The sequence below is a fragment of the Pan troglodytes genome, chromosome 9 (assembly GCF_028858775.2).
Source record: "Pan troglodytes isolate AG18354 chromosome 9, NHGRI_mPanTro3-v2.0_pri, whole genome shotgun sequence".
NCBI classification, from domain to species: Eukaryota; Metazoa; Chordata; class Mammalia; order Primates; family Hominidae; genus Pan; species Pan troglodytes.
The window spans coordinates 128,034,707-128,052,811 of NC_072407.2; the positions used below are offsets into that span (position 1 = coordinate 128,034,707).

The 18,105-nt window shown below is 51.9% G+C and overlaps 1 long non-coding RNA gene across 1 annotated transcript; it reads left to right on the forward strand.

Moving 5' to 3' along the window:
• The first annotated feature begins 3,198 nt into the window (after nucleotides 1-3,198).
• On the forward strand, nucleotides 3,199-5,447 carry LOC129136491 (uncharacterized). The gene is made up of 2 exons (XR_008538174.2): nucleotides 3,199-3,691; nucleotides 5,260-5,447. It is a non-coding gene; the product is annotated as an uncharacterized LOC129136491 (long non-coding RNA).
• Nucleotides 5,448-18,105: the final 12,658 nt, after the last annotated feature.

Genomic DNA, 18,105 nt, shown 5'->3' on the forward strand with positions numbered 1-18,105 from the left:
ACCCACCCTGCTGCATGCCCCAGGCTCACTCGAAGGACTGTGCCAACCGCCCTCCTCTGCCCTGTCTCTTCCAGTTGAGTTTTTGCCAATGGGATTCCCTGGCAGGAGGGGGAGGAGGTCAGCTTCCTCCCTGATCAGCCACCATGGATCTGGGGCTGCTGTGGCTGTGGTCCTCTACTGAAGGCCACAGAGCCTGTCAGGAGGCCCCTTCTTACAGCTATAGGTCTTGCAAAGTTCTGGTAGCTACCCCCTTCCCTTGTTCCTGTGGACTTATGGTGGAACGAGGACTTGAGCTGCTGTTGCTAGCTGTTTCATCACCCCTTGTTGTGTCCTTTAACCCAGCCAAACACATTGTCAATAGTCCCTTCTTAAACTCTCCTCAGTTACCCCATTTGCGGGACTCGTCTGTTCCGGCTGGGAACCTACCTGACTCACACAGGTAGGAAAGCTTCCCAGAGGGTTGCCATTGACGCTGTTATCGGAAGAATGACTAGAAATTAGCTTTAGTGCAGAAATATATGATTTCTAGGAGATTTTTCATAAACACTAAAATAGCTCTCCAACCTCCTTTGCTACCTATGGGACATTTAGGAACTGGGTAAGTCCAGGCTGGGAATCACTGGCCTAGAGCCTAAGAGGCTGCACAGACCCAAATGTAGAGGCCTTGGCTTTCTGCTTGCAGACTCTAAGGTGGGAAGAGAGAAAGTCAGGGACTGCCTGCACCAGAGGGGCACTTCCCCTCAGGGGCTCCCTGGGACATGCGTGGGGGCCCTGCCATTTCCATTCCTTTCGCCAACCGGGCTCTGTCTTTTCAAAGAGCCAGCCTTAGGGGAAGCCGGTGAGAATGATGCCTGGGGAAAGAATGTGCCCTGCTCTGTCAGGCTGAGGGGGACAGCTGCCTGAAAGATCAGGTTTCAGGAGAAACAGGACTACCTCCTCCTGCAGAGCAGTCCGGGCTCCCGGATGCCTGGACACCTGCCGAGGTCCCCTCCCCCGACCCCTCTCAGTCTTCTCGGGGATGGGAAAGAGCTGAGCCCAGCTGTAGGTCTGTCACGCTCTCCCTCCCACTGCCTCTGGTCCCTCTCCCACTCCCTGTCACCTCCAATTAGACAACTCACATTCATGCTTTTCAGAATCTGGCCTCCTCACCAGCTTAATTCTGCACCTGCCCATGCCCTCTCCTGCATCTCCCCCCAACCCCCACCAGCTTCTGGAGGCTTCCATTTGAGATTTCATGCTGGCCTCACCCTCGTGTCTCTGTGGAGAACGCACTGCGCTTCTTCCTGCCAGGTCCGGGGCTCCGGCTCCCATTCCTCTTTCATCTACCTGAGACTCCAGGTCCTGCCATCTTTGGAGGTTAGCCTATGTCCCTCCGGCACCACCAACACCAGCACCTGCACCTCTCATGAGGAGCTCTGCTACCCTGTATTATTATGTAAATAACTAGCTACTATTATTTTCAGTGCCTACTCTGTGCCAGGCAATTTGTCATGCACCATAACCCAACCATGTAGGGTGCTACCATCACCATGTCACTGTTGAGGCCATCAAGCCCACAGACCTGGGATCTTCTGTCTTGAAAGCCCTGGCTCTGAGCACTACACACACTGCCCTGTGGCTTCTCCCGGGTGCGCGGCAAGTCTCTGGGGTAGGGAGCATCCGGTGCAGTTCTCGCACTCCACTCGGGCTGCCCGGCAGCACTGGGCACATGGGCTGTTCACAGGGCAGCTGCAATTCTCCATTTAGCTTGAATCAGGTCATGTAGGGCTCTACTCAAAGGCAGCCATTCCCAGGATACAAGCCAGAGTCCTGTTAGTGGCCCACGAGGCCCTGTGTGATCGCTGCACGCACTGTGCCACTTCCCTGCTCTGCTCGAAGCACACTGGCTCCCAGCTGGGACTCCCATGTTCCAAGCATGCCCAGAGTCCCGCCATGAGTAACTGGCAAAGCCAGCACCCAGGACTCCTGTATCTGGCCAGAGCTCTGTCCACCACTTAAGGCTGTCTCCCAACTGCCTGGTCCACAGGACCTTATTTCCTGCCAGAGCCGAGGAAGCTGTATCCTTGCTGCAGTGGCTCTGTTCCCACGTGAGCACCGTGGCCATCGTGGACTCTCCCACCCTCCTGCTCCTGCAGCTATTGAGGCCTCCGGGCCGGCCCCACCTCTCTCTCAGAACTGTGTCCCCTCCTCCTTTCTCCCCACACTCCCAGGCCCCAGGCACCCTATCCTTCGGCTGCATATACCACTCCCGGGGGAACCAGGACCCCTCGCCACCGGGCCTTTGCTGTTGCTGTTCCCCACTTGTTCCTGTCCAAGTCTTGAGGTTCTGTCCTAATCACACCCACCTGCGAGCTGTTCCAGTCTCCCCTCTGTCCCTTCTCCAGTTGAATAGCAGCCACTCTCCCTCCCTCTGCAGTTCTCCATGGCCTGTTGATTATCCGTCTCCTCACCCTCAGCCCCCATCTCTGCCATCAGGTCACTTTTCTTTTTTTTTCTTTTGAGATAGGGTCTTGCTCAATTGCCCAGACTGGAGTACGGTGGTGGGATCTCAGCTCACTGCAGCCTCCACCTCCCAGGCTCAAGCGATCCCCTCCCCTCGGCCTCCCAAGTAGCTGGGACTACAGGTGGCATACCTGGCTAATTATTGTCTTTTTAGTAGAGATGGAGTTTCGCCATGTTGCCCGGGCTGTCCTCAAATTCCTGGCCTCAAGTGATCCACCCACCTCAGCCTCCCAAAGTGCTGGGATTACAGGGGTGAACCACTGCGCCTAGCCTGGCACCATATTTCTCAGCCTTTTGCTTATGTGTATTTCAGTCTCCACCTTTAGACTGTGAGACCCTAAAGGCAGAAAAAGGGTCATGTACATGTCATGCCCCGTGGTGGCTGGTGCCCAGTCCATACATGCAGATTTTAAATAATTCAGTGGAGTTGTCTGAGGGGGTAACTGAGGGCCAGACGAGAAAAGAATTGCCCCAGGTCATGAGGCAAGGTCCACAGCGCATCTGATCCCAGCAGGGATGGCAAGTGCAGTTTTCATTTCAGAGAAGCAGCCCATATGTGTTTAGTGTAAGTGGCAAGCAGACTCGTAGGGCAGTCCCATGACTCTTGTTTCTGGCCGTTACTAGTGCGATTGTTATGTCATGTGACAAAAGAGAGATGACCCGGAGGAGCCTACTATGATCTCAGGAACCCTTCAAGAGCAGTTTTCTTTGGCCGGGGTGGAGGGGAAGTCAGAGATGAGAAACGTGCTTTTGGAGATAGCTTGGAGACACCTGGCCAGGAATGTGGATGGCCTCTGAAGCTGAGAACAGCCTGAGCTGAGAGGCAGCAAGCAAAGAGGGACCTCAGCCCTCCAACCACAAGAAAATGAATCCAGCCAGCAACCTGAACAAGCTGGGAGCCGACACATCCCAGAGCCTCCAGAAAGGAGCGCAGCCCCTGGACATCTCTACTGCAGCCTGTGAGACTCTCCGCAGAGGACGCGGCTGAGCCATGCTGACCTGCAGAACTTCCAGCTATGGAATTTGTGTTTAGGCTGTTCGGTTTGTGGTCATTTGTTACAGAGCAATAGAAAAATAATAGTGAGTATGTCTCAAATATCGCACAGGACATGGACTGAAAAAGCATCAGTCAAATTTAACTGGGTCTTCTGTCATTTTGTCTGCTAAATCTGGCAACCTTAAATCCCAGGTAAGGCACGGACAGAGTCGGTGGGGCATAGACTCACTCAAGATGTCCCCAACTGGCACAGCGTTCCCCAGACTGGAAGTGGTTTGCACACTCCCTCCAACCAGACAAAAAAGAGGGTTTCCAACGAACCCACCCAATAGCTGCACACAAATTGTAGCAACTTTCCTCACCTGGAGCCCATAGATAGAGTTCAGGGGTCTGTGACTTCAGATGGGAAAATCCGTACACCTTCATTTTCACTACTGTCTAACTGAAATATTCCTTCAATTAAGAATATAGGCATTGTCAGTACTTATGACATTGTTACCAATATAAATCACATTACAGCTTTTCAATGGGAATGGCGATCATTAAAAAGTCAGGAAACAACTGTTTGATAAATAGGCTGTTGAGAAATAGGAATGCTTTTACACTGTTGGTGGGAGTGTAAATTAGTTCAACCATTGCCAAAGGCAGTGTGGCGATTCCTCAAGGATCTAGAACCAGAAATACCATTTGACCCAGCAATCCCATTACTGGGTATATACCCAAAGGATTATAAATCATTCTACTATAAAGATACATGCACACATATGTTTACTGCAGCACTGTTCACAATAGCAAAGACTTGGAACCAACCCAAATGTCCATCAGTGATAGACTGGATAAAGAAAATGTGGCACATATACACCATGGAATACTATACAGCCATAAAAAAGGATGAGTTCATGTTCTTTGCAGGGACATGGATGAAGCATCATTCTCAGCAAACTCACACAGGAACAGAAAACCAAACACCACATGTTCTCACTCAGAAGTGGGAGTTGAACAATGAGAGCACATGGACACAGGTAGGGGAATATCACACACCGGGGCCTGTCATGGGGTGGGGGATTAGGGGAGGGATAGCATTAGGAGAAATACCTAACGTAGATGATGGATTGATGGGTGCAGCAAACCACCATGGCACGTGTATACCTATGTAATAAACCTGCACGTTCTGCACATGTACCCCAGAAAAAAGTATAACAATAAAAAAAGAAAGGTTAAGAAAAATCACATTACAGCTTTTGCTGATAATACAAAATAGTATTTACATTCATCACTATTTTGAAATTATGGTAGTTATTAGATCTTCTTTCTTTCTTTTTTTTTTTTTTTTTTCTTTTTGAGACAGAATTTTTCTCTTTCGCCCAGGCTGGAGTGCAGTGGTACAATCTTGGCTCACTGCAACCTCCGCCCACCGGATTCAAGCAATTCTCCTGCCTCAGCCTCCTGAGTAGCTGGGGTTATAGGTGCCTGCCACCACGCCCAGCTAATTTTCATATTTTTAGTAGAGACAGGGTTTCCCCATGTTGGCCAGGCTGGTCTTGAACTCCTGACCTCAGGTGATCCACCCACCTTGGCCTCCCAAAGTGCTGGAATTACAGGCGTGAGCCACCGTGCCTGGCAGAAATCTTGTTATTTCATGTGTTAGTTAAAAAGCACATATATTACTATATCACACATGTGTTTAATGTTTTGATAACCACATTTTAATATAATTGGGTTCCTTTGTAAATCTAATCTATTTTTTTTAATTATTCTAGGAAGGGGCCCATGGACTTCGGACTGCATCCGTGGCACAAAAAGATGAAGAACCGGGCTAGAGGCCAGGCCCGGTGGCTCATGCCTATAATCCCAGCACTTTGGGAGGCCAAGACAAGTAAATCTCCTGAGGTTAGGAGTTTGAAACCAGCCTGGCCAACATGCTGAAAATACAAAATTACAAAAAATACCCTGTCTCTACTGAAAATACAAAAATTAGCTGAATGTAGTGGCAGGTGCCTGTAATCCCAGCTACACAAGAGGCTGAGGCAGGAGAATCGCTTGAACCCAGGAGGCAGAGGTTGCAGTGAGCTGAGATTGCGCTACTGCACTCCAGCCTGCGGACAGAGTGAGACTGTCTCAAAAAAACAAAACAAAACAAAACAAAAAACCACTGGGCTAGAGGAGGCAATGTGGCATAATGAAAGAAAAGTCATAAATATCAGACAACCTGGGTGCAGATCTTGGTTTGAATGCTTAATTGCTGTGAAAACGAGGTCATTTATTTACCCTTTTGAGCCTCAGTTTTCTCATCTGTAAAACAGAGTTATTGAGAGAATTAAAGAAATAATATATATGAATCACCTAGCACAGGCTGGTCCTCAATAAATGAATGCTAGTTATGATTATCAATGCCCACAATTATTGCCAAAAATCACAACCACAGTGCCATTGGTTCTGCCTTTCCCTCTTCTCCAAATCTTAGCATAGCTGCCCTTGGTTCTAGCAGGGACAGTGGTGTCCTGTGGCCTCCAAATAGCTTTGCCCCATATAACCACAGCCCCTGACCTGGGTCCCACAAGGCTCTGGTCAGCTCTTCTGACCGCCTCTGCCCTGTCCCTGGCTCAGCCCACACACCCCACCGTTCCAGCAAAGAGGATCCACCGTTCCAGCAAAGAGGATCCACCGTTCCAGCAAAGAGGATCCACCGTTCCAGCAAAGAGGACAAAAATGCACATCCACCCTATGGTGGTGACATCCTGCAGTTTGCTAATGAGAAACAAGTGGCCTTCCATGCTCAGTGCAGAGGGAGGAGGACAGAGTCCCACCTCAGCCCAAACCCACATTCCTGAGGTGGCACAGGGTGACATGGCCAGGAGGGTGCAAAGGACTCCTCCACCTAGATGGCTCCTTGGACATGGAGGCCCTTGGCGGGGCAGCCTTCCCCTCCTCCTCTCTCACACCACAGCCCTTCCTGTTATGGGGCACTGGACAGGGCTTGGGTGTGGGCAGGAGGGCAGCCAAAGCCTGAGTCACTGGGAGGGGACAGCTGGGTCTTGAGTTGTGGTCTCCGTGGGGAGGACTGGGAGGATGGGGACGGGTGCAGAGGCTCTTCCTCTCCACTCCAGAAGAATCTCTTCGCCCTCGAGGTGTGAGCTGGAGGCCTGTCTCTGGAGCCCTCTGCAGCCGTCTCAAACCTCACTGCCCTTCTCAGCCTCCAAGGCCCACCTCCTTCTCTAGGGGCACCCACTCCCTCCTCTGCAACTCAGTTCTTTCTCGCCCCAGCCTCATTAGTCAAACAGAAAACAGAGGCCCATAGAAGGTCATTGACTCATTCTGGGTAACAGAGCAGTGTGAGGACTAACGTCTACTGCCTTAGACTCTGAGTCAAGCTGGAGACTCTGGCTGGATTCTTGGCACTGGAAAGAGGGACTGTCCCTGAGGCTGGGGTGACCTGGCATGTCTCTCCCAGTCTGGCCCACTGGCAGCTCCATGCCCAGTTCCACAGGCACAAGTAGGTCAAAGCCAGCCTCCCTGAGAAAAGCCTGCCTGATGCCTCCCCAGAACCCTTGCTGCCCCTCTCAGCTATCTGTCCAATGCCCAGGCCTCTCTGGCACCATCCAAGGCTGCACACTGGCTCTTGCTACCTGCGTCCTGCATCTATGCCCTCCACACTCTGGGTCCCGGGGTCCTTGGTGACTCTCCTCTATAACACAGCAGCCTTGGGTTGTCTCTTTGCCTGGGTTTCAGTATCTTCCAGAGCTTTGGGAGGGAGAGCTTCCTTTCCCTCATCAGCCCAATGGAGCCCCGCTCAGTCGGGCTTGTGTAGCCTCCTGTGAAAGGGACTCAGTGTCTAGTGAGGGCCCATTTCCCAGTTCATAGATGGTGGCCTCTTGCTATATCCTCACATGGTAAGGGAGGCAGGGAAGCTCTCCGGGGCCTGTTTCATAAGTGCACTAACCCCATTCCCAGGGGCTCTGCCTCCGTGACCTAATCACCTCCCAGGGACCCCACCTCCCAATACCATCACACTGGGGATTTTGTTTCAACACATGAATTCTGGGGAGACACAAACATTCAGACTCCAGCATTTCCAATACGACTCGAGCCCCACCACACCACCCAATTCTTGGCAGTCCCTTCCCTTGGCCCTTGTGGCCCCCAGAACCCACAGGGTCCCTGCACGCAATGGACTGAGCCCCAGAGCCACACTGCGGCTGCCCTTTGACTTTTCCCAATGCCCCGTCCCATCCAGAGAACTGGACCTCCTTGGAATGATGCTGACCCAAAAGAAGGCTGGTTTGCAGCACCCTCTGGGATGCTGGCCACGGGGCCGGTGCTCTCAGGGCCCAGCATGATGGCTGCCTCGCCCCAGCTCTCCTGTCTCACTCCAGACTCCCTCATGCCTTGGAGCTGAGCCTGCAGGAGCTGTGGCCAGGGCAGGTTCTGGACCCTATTCCACCTCCCTAGCCCCTCCTCTCTCCTCCAAGCAGTCCCGTAGTGGGTGCCAGCCCCACCTGGGGCTCTGGCTGCATGACAATTTCCAGGCCTACCTTGCGTGGGGACTGGGGATTGGGCATGATAAGAAACAGCACATGACAAATGTGGAGGTTGGGAAGGTGGCCTGGGAAGGCCTCTGCAGTGTGGATGCAGAAAACTTGAAGGAGAGTGGCTGGCAAGAGCTGCCCAGTCCTGGGCTTCCCAGCATGAAGGGAAGCCAGACCTGGGGGTGGAGAGAGGGGCCAGAAGATGTCCTCATCTCCCATGGAGCCGCCTGTCTGCTCGCGGTGCTTTTTCCAAGCTGCTGGCACAGCTCCCTCGCAGGCTGTTATTGTCAACACCCTCCCTGTTGCCTGGTGTCCCCATGGAGGGACACTGCCATTGGCCATGTCTTTGCCACACCCTGTCCTTGCCACATCCCAGAGACCTGGGAGAAAGGACTGGGGATTTGAGGTCCCCAGGCAGCCCAGAGTGCCGAGAGACCTCACTGCCCCTTAGCTGTCAAGCTCCTCTCTCCTTGGCTTCTCTTCTGTGAATTTGAGACCCCTCTCTGCCATTCTACCTATGTCTTCTCCAAAAGCCTAGGGAAGGAAGGCTCTGAGTGATGGAGACCCCTCACTCCCACACACAGGAAACATCAGGATGAGAAGCCCACATCCCTCCTCACTGGTGTCTCCCAAATCCACCTTCTCAAGGGATCTTTAGCCCCCAGCCTAGCAGTAGGTAGCATGGGCTTATTTTGAACCATGAGCCCCGAGCCGGGCTGAGCCCTTTCTCCACTGAAAGCCAGTCTCTTGCCTATCCCCTGCCACACAACTTTCCCATCCATTCTGGAACACCCTTAGTCACAGACTGTCTGTGTGGACTAAGGGGAGGCTTAGGGTGGCAGTAGCTGGACACTGTCTATACCTATGTCACCGAGGGATGCAGGGGCAGCTATTTCCTGGAAGAAGAAAACAGAGAGGCCCAGAGACGGCGGGGGGGAGACAGAGGCGAAGACCAAAAGCAGCATGACAGAGAGACAGGAGCTGGGGGAAGCAGAGAGGTCCAAATTGACACCACATGGCTGCCGTGCCGGACCCCAGGGCCCAGCAAACAGGCTTCATGCTGTCAGTTGCCATGGTGACAAACATGCAGGAAATATCCAAGATAACTAGAATAGTGGCAATAACATGTGTTCTGGATAAAACCTTCCGCGGCCCCACCCCCTCCAGTGTATTCGTTGCATTACTCAGGATAAACTTGGCTTTGGCACAATCACCTTCCCTGAGAGGCTGGGGCTGCGGGTTCTCAGGTCGTCGGGTGAAAGGCACGGCTGCCCTTGGGAAACGAGTGGACCTGAGGCAGATTTTTGCTCAGGAAAAAAAGGTGCATTTTGTGCCTCTCACCTCACTCCTGCCTCTCCGAGTCTGGATTTGGGCACCCATATCCTTCTGCTCTGGAACGCGAAGGCCAAGAAGAGTCTGAATTCCTGTTTGAGGTCACATAGCAGGGTCTGAGGACAGAGGGGACATCCTGGGAGGTCCTTCAGGAGCCCACAAAGCATCCCAAGGGAGTTCAAGATCCATCAAGAAGCCAAAGCTAACGTGAGGGCGCCTGAGGCCGTGTGCAAAGCTGGACACCCTGGCAGTGCCGGTGCCTCTGCTGGGGCAACACTGCCTCCACTCCCGAAGCAAGGGCAAGGTATCCAGGGGGAAGAGGCAGAGAAGGGAGGGAGGAACAGGGGCACTTTGGGGCAGTGACTCTGAGAAAAGGAAGAAAAGGACAAGTTTGGCCTGGTATTCACACAGAAAAGTGACTCCCACACCTGCGAGAATGGAAGGAAGTAAGGGGGACATCTCAGAAGAGAGCAGAGCCTCCTAGAAAGCACCCCCCATTCCCCCAGCTCCTAAAGATTGACAGAGGGTTGGTGGGGGCGGGCGTGCCAAAGTCACCACTAAAGGCCCAGCTGGAAGCCAGCCAAGACAGTCGGTGCCCACCAGACTGTTTGGATTCCCCCGGCACTCTCTGGGTTGCTGGCAGAAAAGATTCCGTGGAAAGGACATGAGATTTCAAGTCCTGCCACCTACTGCCTGTACAACCTCGGTGAGGCCCGTGACTTCCCAGGGCTTCCATCCTCTGCTGGGTGGAGCTAACACTAACTTATCTCTCCAGGCTGCTAGGCGGAGTAAATGCCACAGGGCACGTGGGAGCACTTGGCACATTGTAAAGCTCTGTGTCCAAGCTGTTGAATGTTGTTGTGACTCAGGCAGAGAGCAGCAGGCAGGCCAGGGAGAGGTTGCAGGCAAAGGTTCATGTGAGGAGACTCTGGTTTTTCTAATGACACTACACCCAGATTTTCCGATCTAAACAACCAGCTTCAGTTGTGATTTCCCATGTTGGAAAGTTTCTGGAAAATGATCCATGATAGAAATGGGTTTGGGAATGGTCCACCTGGATACAGTGGCCCTTACTTGGCTTGGAGCATTCCCCTTGGGAATGCCAGAACCAATTCGTGACCTAGTGGGACAAAGGGTGCCGTTCTACCCAATGACCCTTGCTCCTGACCCTCTTCAGTGACCACAATCGCAGCCAGCACCCCTCCACCCCCCACCACCAATCGGGAGCATGAGCCAGGTCTGGAAGCGGCCCTTAAATGACCTTCTAGACACAAGTGAGGTTTCCCAGCTCCCTTGGGAATCTAGGGATCTTACAAACTGAGATGAAACCAGATTCGCTTCCATTTTCGCTGTTGGGAAGAGTGAAATTCACCCCACTCATCCCAAGTTCAAAGCCTTACTTTGGCACCATGTTGCAAGGAATGTGGATGGAGGTGAGACAGAGACAGGTAGGGAAAGCAAGAAATGGCTCAAGCCTTGGTGCTCAGCTTCCCCAGTAACTGCCAAGTGTAGAGAGGGACTGGCTCAGGGAATCCTGTTCCCCAAAGCCAGGACCAAGGCAGGACCACTGGAGGAGCAAGGAGCTGTCAGCCCCTCACAGGTGGCACACCAGCTGGGCATGCAGGGGAAAAGGCAGACCGAGGCTGGGCCCAGGACCTCCACCATCCTGGTTCCGGGGGAGGACGGCAGGAGGCCCGCTCGGCAGAACACCACCCACCACCTCCCCAGCTGGCTGCCTTCTCTGTATCTGGTTTCACTCTCTCCACGCTTATTTGCCACACCAGCAGAAGAGGCAGCTTCAGTGGCAGAAGGCTGGGTGTGTGTGGTGGGGGTGGGGGATGATGGGAGCAGAGGTGGGTGGTGGAGTGATGGGGTAGAAGGAGGACCCAGACAATCCCAGTTGCTTCTCCAAACGCTATCAGGAAAGTTCAGAGCAAATAAGAGCTCTAGATGGCTGGAGCCCAGAGGAGGGCCTAGTGCCTGCCTGCACCCTGTCTTCACAATTCCCTAGGGTGTTTGAGAGAAGCAGAGGCAAACTGTCCATTACAGAAAAGCCTTAACCTGAGAAGGGGGAACCCGGTCTCCCTTCCCTACTCCATAGCCCCAGCTGGGACCCCAGCCCAAGAGCCGTGGAAGGCGTGGGCAGAATACAGAGGCACAAAATCTGCCCCAAAGACTTCGGGGTATGGTGTTTCATGGTCCCAGGGTAGGGACATAGTGCCGGCAGCCACTTTTTTTCTGTTTGCCAAGGAGCTTTCTCCCTGGGGATTAACAGGGCCTTCCTGCCACCCCATCTGGCTGGTACAGGAGCCAGAACACCACCCCTGGCTGCCAGCCAGCCTGTGTCGGGGGAGCCAGGGCTCTCTCAGAGACTTACAGACGTGGTGCTGGGGCCTTAGGGCAGGAAGAGGGAGGCAGAGGCCTCTGGGGCCACCCAGCTGGGAAGTCCTGACCCTGAAATTCAGCCAGTCCCTACCTCTGGCCTGTGGCTGAGGGTGGACAGGGAGTCAGGAGGGTCTCTGTTTTGCCTTCCTCCTTTCTCTCTCTCTCTCTCTCTCTCTCTGTCTCTCACTCTCTCCTGAAGATAGGGAATATATAACCAATCTATAACCTGGAAGACTGAGGACAGGAGACTAGGAGGCAGTGGACTTCAGTCTTGGTAAGATGTGATCGCCCATTGGAAAGGCCAAGCCTAACTAAGGGTGGACAAGCTCTTGGACAGGGTAGGAATGGGACTGAGAACCCACTGTCTCCTCCTCATACCACTGCCCACATTTTATCCACTTTCTCTCAGGGACCCCCGAGACCCCGTAGCCAGGAACCCTCCCCCAGCCCCATGAAGGGAAGGAGGGCCCACTGCCCTGTGGGGTAATGAGCAGCTCCACCCTGCTTGGGAGGAGGGTCAGTGAGAGAGCCGCTGGCACATCAAAGAAGGCAGGGCCTGTGTCCCGGAAGGCAGCTCTCAACAGCCAGCAGCACCCATAGAATGGGACCACGCCAGACGGCCCCCAAGACCAATTCTCATCTCACGCTATGTGCCCCCCACCAAACGGCTGTAGCCTGCACTTGTCTGTCCGATCACCCTTCCCTGCACTGTGCTGAGTAAACAAACACAGCACTCAGGCAGCCCTCTGCTGGCAAACACGTCTGACTTAGCAACCGCTCCTAGAATAAATAAACACCACACGCTTACACACACTCAGACACACTTGCTCGTGCTCTTTCCTGGAACCGGGGACTGCTCCCTGTCCCACGTGCAGCTCCCACTGGGCCCCAGCCTCAAACAGGCTACATCAGAGTAGTGCCTGAGACTGTCACCCTTTGCCTGGGTGTGGGGATGAGCTGGGGCCTCAGGTGCACAGAGACCTGGACCCAGGCTTGGAGCTTCCTCGGGCAGCCCACCAGTCCCGGGGGGGTGGGGGGTGGGGGGGGCTCTGTTAGGAGCCACTCATCCTGAGGGGACCACCGGAATGAGACTCTAGACACTTGGAACATTACAGAAGTAAAAAAACCTTCGACATGATCCAGTCACCGGCTCAACCAGCAAAACCTCCCGCAAGAAGGGGGTGACCCGAACCCCAAGGATAGGCCTCACAGAGCCTCACAGATCAGAACTCGGGCCCCAAATCCTTTCCACTTCCCCACAGAGGCCCCCCCTCCCCCTATCCTCTGGATTCTTTTCACAGTTGTGTCCCTTCGGGGCCGGGATAGTTTAAGGGGGAAAACACCACCCAGATGGCAGATTCAGAGATGACAATTGGGCAGTAAAGCCTCCCGCTTAGTCCTGGAAGGACCTTCTCAGCAAGGCCCTGCTGGCCTTTACCCTTCCCTGGGAGCTTCCCAGGAGGTATCCTTGCCCTCTCCTTGGGAAGGGTGGCGTCTTGAGACTGCCAGCCCTACAGTAAGTGCCAGGTATCCCTAACAAGAAGTCAGATGAAAATGTCAGTTACCTGGAGGCCTGTATTAAATCTAGGGGAACAATACAGGAAAAATCACTTAGCCCAAGAGACTGGAAGTTACCCCCAGGAATTTGTGTTTAATACGTAAGAAAATGCAGGAGCACCGAGGCAGGGGTGGTGGTAGTGTCCATTCCTGCCTTGAGAGACAGCTACAGACCAAGACAGGCCTGGCATCCAGCAGAGTGGCACAGCAGAGGCACCAAAGCTTGAGCTTCGGGCAGATCTGGTTTCAGATCTCAGCTTTTCTCTTATTAGCTGTGGAGGACTGGGCAATTTACCTCATTTCTTCTCTCTATAAAGTGGGGGAAATTCCCCTCTTTCATGATTGCTGTAAAGATTAATAAGATGCCATATATAAAGACGCCAGCACTAGCACCCTTGCCTTCAACAGTGACTGACAGAGATGGCATGATTTAAAATCCCACCCTTTGTTAAAGCTGGAAAAAACATATTTACGGAGTTGAAGCAGAATATGTGAGAAAGTGCATTATAATAAAAACGACCTACAAAATTGAGGCATTATCATTTAAAAGTTTCACTGTTCAGATTAATCTGTACTTTGTATATTTCTAAAGCCCAAGCCTTATTCAATGACTGCATATTGTTACTATAATAATTGTAGTCAGGTACAATAATTGTTCATTAAAATAGCAATAAAAGTTGAATGAAAAAATTCATCTTGTCAGTCAAGAGGGTATTGTTAATATAATAATTGTAGTCAGGTACAATAATTATTCAATAAAATAGCAATAAAAGCTAAATGCAGAATATTCATCCTGTCAGGCAAGAGCATATTTCTTTTACTTGCACTGTAACTTTGTCATAGTGAGAAACTAACGGAGGCTAAGAAGAAAGCACAGAAAGAATTCGCAATTGCAAAAATATGGAGCTGGGGACTGGGCACAGTGGTTCATGTCTGTGATCCCAGCACTTTGGGAGGCCAAGGTGGGCAGATTGCTTGAGCTCAGGAGTTTGAGACCAGCCTGGGCAACATAGTGAGATCCTACCTCTAAAAAAAGAGGAGCCATCTTAAATGCCTGTCAACCAACAAGCAAATTAAGCAAATGTGGTAGACCAGGCACAGTGGCTCATGCCTGTAATCCCAGCTCTTTGGGAGGCCGACGTGGGCCGATCACCTGAGGTCGGGAGTTCAAGACCAGCCTGTCCAACATGGTGAAACCCCATCTGTACTAAAAACACAAAATTAGCTGGTCGTGGTGGCACACGCCTGTAATCCCAGCTACTTGGGAGGCTGAGGCAAGAGAATCTCTTGAACCCGGGAGGCGGAGGTTGCAGCGAGCTGAGGTCATGCCATTGCACTCCAGCCTGGGCAACAGGAGCAAAACTCCGTCTCGAAAAAAAAAAAGAAAAAAGAAAATGTAGTATATATACACCATGGACTACTACTCAGCCATAAAACGGAACAAAATAAGGGCCTTTGCATGAACTTGGATGGAGCTGGAGATCATTATTCTAAGAGAAGTAACTCAGGGATGGAAAACAAAGCCATATGTTCTCACTTATAAGTGAGAGCTAAGCTATGGGGATACAAAGGCATAGGAATGGTAGAAGGGACTCTGGGGACTCGCAGGGAAGGGTGGGAAGGGGGTGAGGGATGAAAGAGTACACACTGGGTACAGTGTACACTGCTCGGGTGGCGGGTGCACCAAACTCTCAGAAATCACCACTAAAGAACTCATCCACATAATCAAAAACTACCTGTACCCCCAAAACTATTAAAATATATATTTTTAAAAAGAAAACAAAATATTGGGGAATAAAACAAAGTCATCTTTGTATACAAAGACGACGAAGAAGAAAGCCCATAAAGCCGGCTGGTGGCTGCAGAGGCACAGAGGCGTGCATTTTTAGGTCGCAGGTGTGGGGGTGAGGACCCTGAGGAGGCAGTCTCGCCCGGACTCCTGGAGACCCACATAGCCCTCGCTGGGAGACACTATGGGCCTTTTCTACATGTCCCCTCACCTCTCTGTCTTCTCTGGCTGTCTGGCCCGAGCTGCTGTCCATGTGAGCAGACACGGCACTCAGGGCCAGGAGACTCAGAGCAAGGCCAGGAGGGCACAGGGGCAGGGGACTGGCAGGCTGACAGTTCTGGGGCTACACGGGAAGTGGTCAGCTCAGAGCCAAGGCTGTGGACCAGGGCTGCTCCTCAGAACTAAAGGCTTGCAACCAACTACTGGCTAGACAAGGCTGGGAAATCAAGCATTACAGAGCGCTGCTGACTGTGAGTCTGCATGGGCAGGAAGCTGAACTCACAGCCAGGAGACTAGGATGTCAGGCAGCAAATCTAGGAAGGGTCTGGGCAGCAACTATGGGACCCTATTGGCAAGAAAAGACTTTGATATGGGACCAAAGACTGGCTGAAGAGGGAATGCCTACATTTTGTTTGCCAAATGCAGGCCTCAAGGCCTGAGTTGATAGGTACAGGGAAACACTAAATGGCCTGGGGTGTGACAGACTGTGTGCAAGGCAGTTCCTTAGAGCAGATGCAGAACTCACCATCCTGAAACTCGACCTGTGTAACTGCCTGCAAATAGCAGCATGCGCTCATGGGGAAGAACATGGTTCGTGACTCTTCTGTGCCACTTACTAGCTTGGGAGAGTTACCTAGCCTCTGTCAGTCTCAGTTTTCTCATCTTTAAAACAGGGATAATGACACCTACCTCATCTGGTAGCGGTGATTGTGTGAACTCAGTGATGTAAGGGATGTTAAAACGCTTTAGCACTTGGCCTGGCCCCATTGAAAGTGCTCCATAAAAGCTAGGCATGATTACTAATTAAACACTTATTGAGAGTACCCTGGCCAACATGGAAACCCCATCTCTCCTAAAAGATACAGAAATTAGCCAGGCATGGTGGTGGGTGCATGTAGTCCCAGCTACTCAGGAGACTGAGACAGGAGAATCACTTGAACCCAGGAGGCAAAGGTTGCAGTGAGCCAAGATCGTGCCACTGCACTCCAGCCTGGGAAAACAGAACGAAACTCCGTTTCAAAAACAGCAACAACGACGACAAAAAGTTTCTTGAATGTAGGCCGGGCGCAGTGGCTCATGTCTATAATCTCAACACTTTGGGAGGTCGAGGTGGGTGGATCAACTGAGGTCAGGAGTTCAAGACCAGCCTGACCAACATGGTGAAACCCTGTCTCTACTAAAAATACAAAAATTAGCCAGGTGCACTGGTATGTACCTGTAATCCCAGCTACTGTGGCGGCTGAGGCAGGAGAATCCCTTGAATCCAGGAGGCAGGGTTGCAGTGAGCTGAGATTGCGCCATTGCACTCCAGCCTGGGCAACAGAGCAAGACTTTGTCTCAAAAAAAAAAAAAAAGTTTATTGGGTGCCTATTATATGCCAGGCCCTATACTTTGTATAGGACATACAAAGATGAAAAGTGTAGACACTGCTTTCAACAGGTCTAGGCTTCCAGGGGTGGGCAGAGTCTCCTACTTCAAATAAGCAATCACAGCCGAGTATGCTCATTAGCAGTGGAGGCAGGTACAGAATGCAGAAGGGAGAGGTGGGGGAAACAGCATTTGAATTTGCCTTGAGAAATCAGGGAAGGCCTCCAGGAGGAGACAGGGCATGAGTTGAGCCTGGAAAGCTGAATAGGAAGTTTTCTGGTGGACAAGTGGAGAAAGAGCAGTGTAGGTAGAAGAAGGAGCAAGTGCAAAGACACAAGAAAAAAATCGAGTCACAAGAAAGCCTGCTGTGTTCTGGGAGTTCGGACAATGAACAGCAGTGCTGCTATGGCTTAAAGAGGAGAGCTTGGTGGGGGAAATGAGGTTCGGCTGACAGATGGGACCAGAGCATAAAGGATTTTTTTATGCTATGTTAAATAATTTAGATTTTACCCTGAGTGATGAGAAGCCACTAAAGCATTTTAAGTAAGGGAGTGATGGACAAGATTTATTTTATAAAAAGACCACTCTTGCTGCTATGGGTAGTATGGATCGGCTATGGTCAGGACTGGCTGAAGGGAAACCAGCTGGGAGACTAGCAAGAAGTGAGAGCCTGATCTAAGGAAGCCAAAATGGGGCTAGAGGCCGGGCATGGTGGCTCACGCCTATAATGCCGGTACTTTAGGAGGCCAAGGCAGGAGGATCACAAGGTCAGGAGTTCGCGACCAGCCTGGCCAACATGGTGAAACCCCGTCTCTACTAAAAATACAAAAATTAGCCAGGCGAGATGGCGGCGCCTGTAATCCCGGCTACTCAGGAGGCAGAGGCAGGCGAATCGCTTGAACTTGGGAGTCGGAGGTTGCAGTGAGCCAAGATCTCGCCATTGCACCCCAGCCTGGTGACAGAGCAAGACTCCATCTCAAAAAAAAAAAAAAAAAGTTGGGGGAGGTGGGCTAGAGTTGGGGGGGGGTGGACTAGAGGTGGGCAGATGCATGCTTAAGCAGGAAACCTGGCAAGACAGACTGGGTGTTAAGAATGAGGCAGAAGGCCTGGGAAATGTTGACACCCTTCTCCAGGATCGGATCTTCAGAAATGTGAGCAGACTCAGAGGGAAGCAAGAGTCCTGCTTTGGTCTCAGAGAACTTAAGGTGGAGCTCAGAACAAAGTCCTTGGCTGGATATGCAGATCTGGGGTCATGGGCATGAGGGTGTAGCTTAGCTGGAAGTGGGGAGTGTGCAGAGGGAGGAGGGAAGACAGCACTGGATAGCCACAGGTAGCCATGGGAAATCCCAACCAATGTGCATGCATCTACTGGAGAAAAGAGGACCCACGAAGCAGACTGAAAAGAATCTTAGAAAGTTGTAGAAGAGATC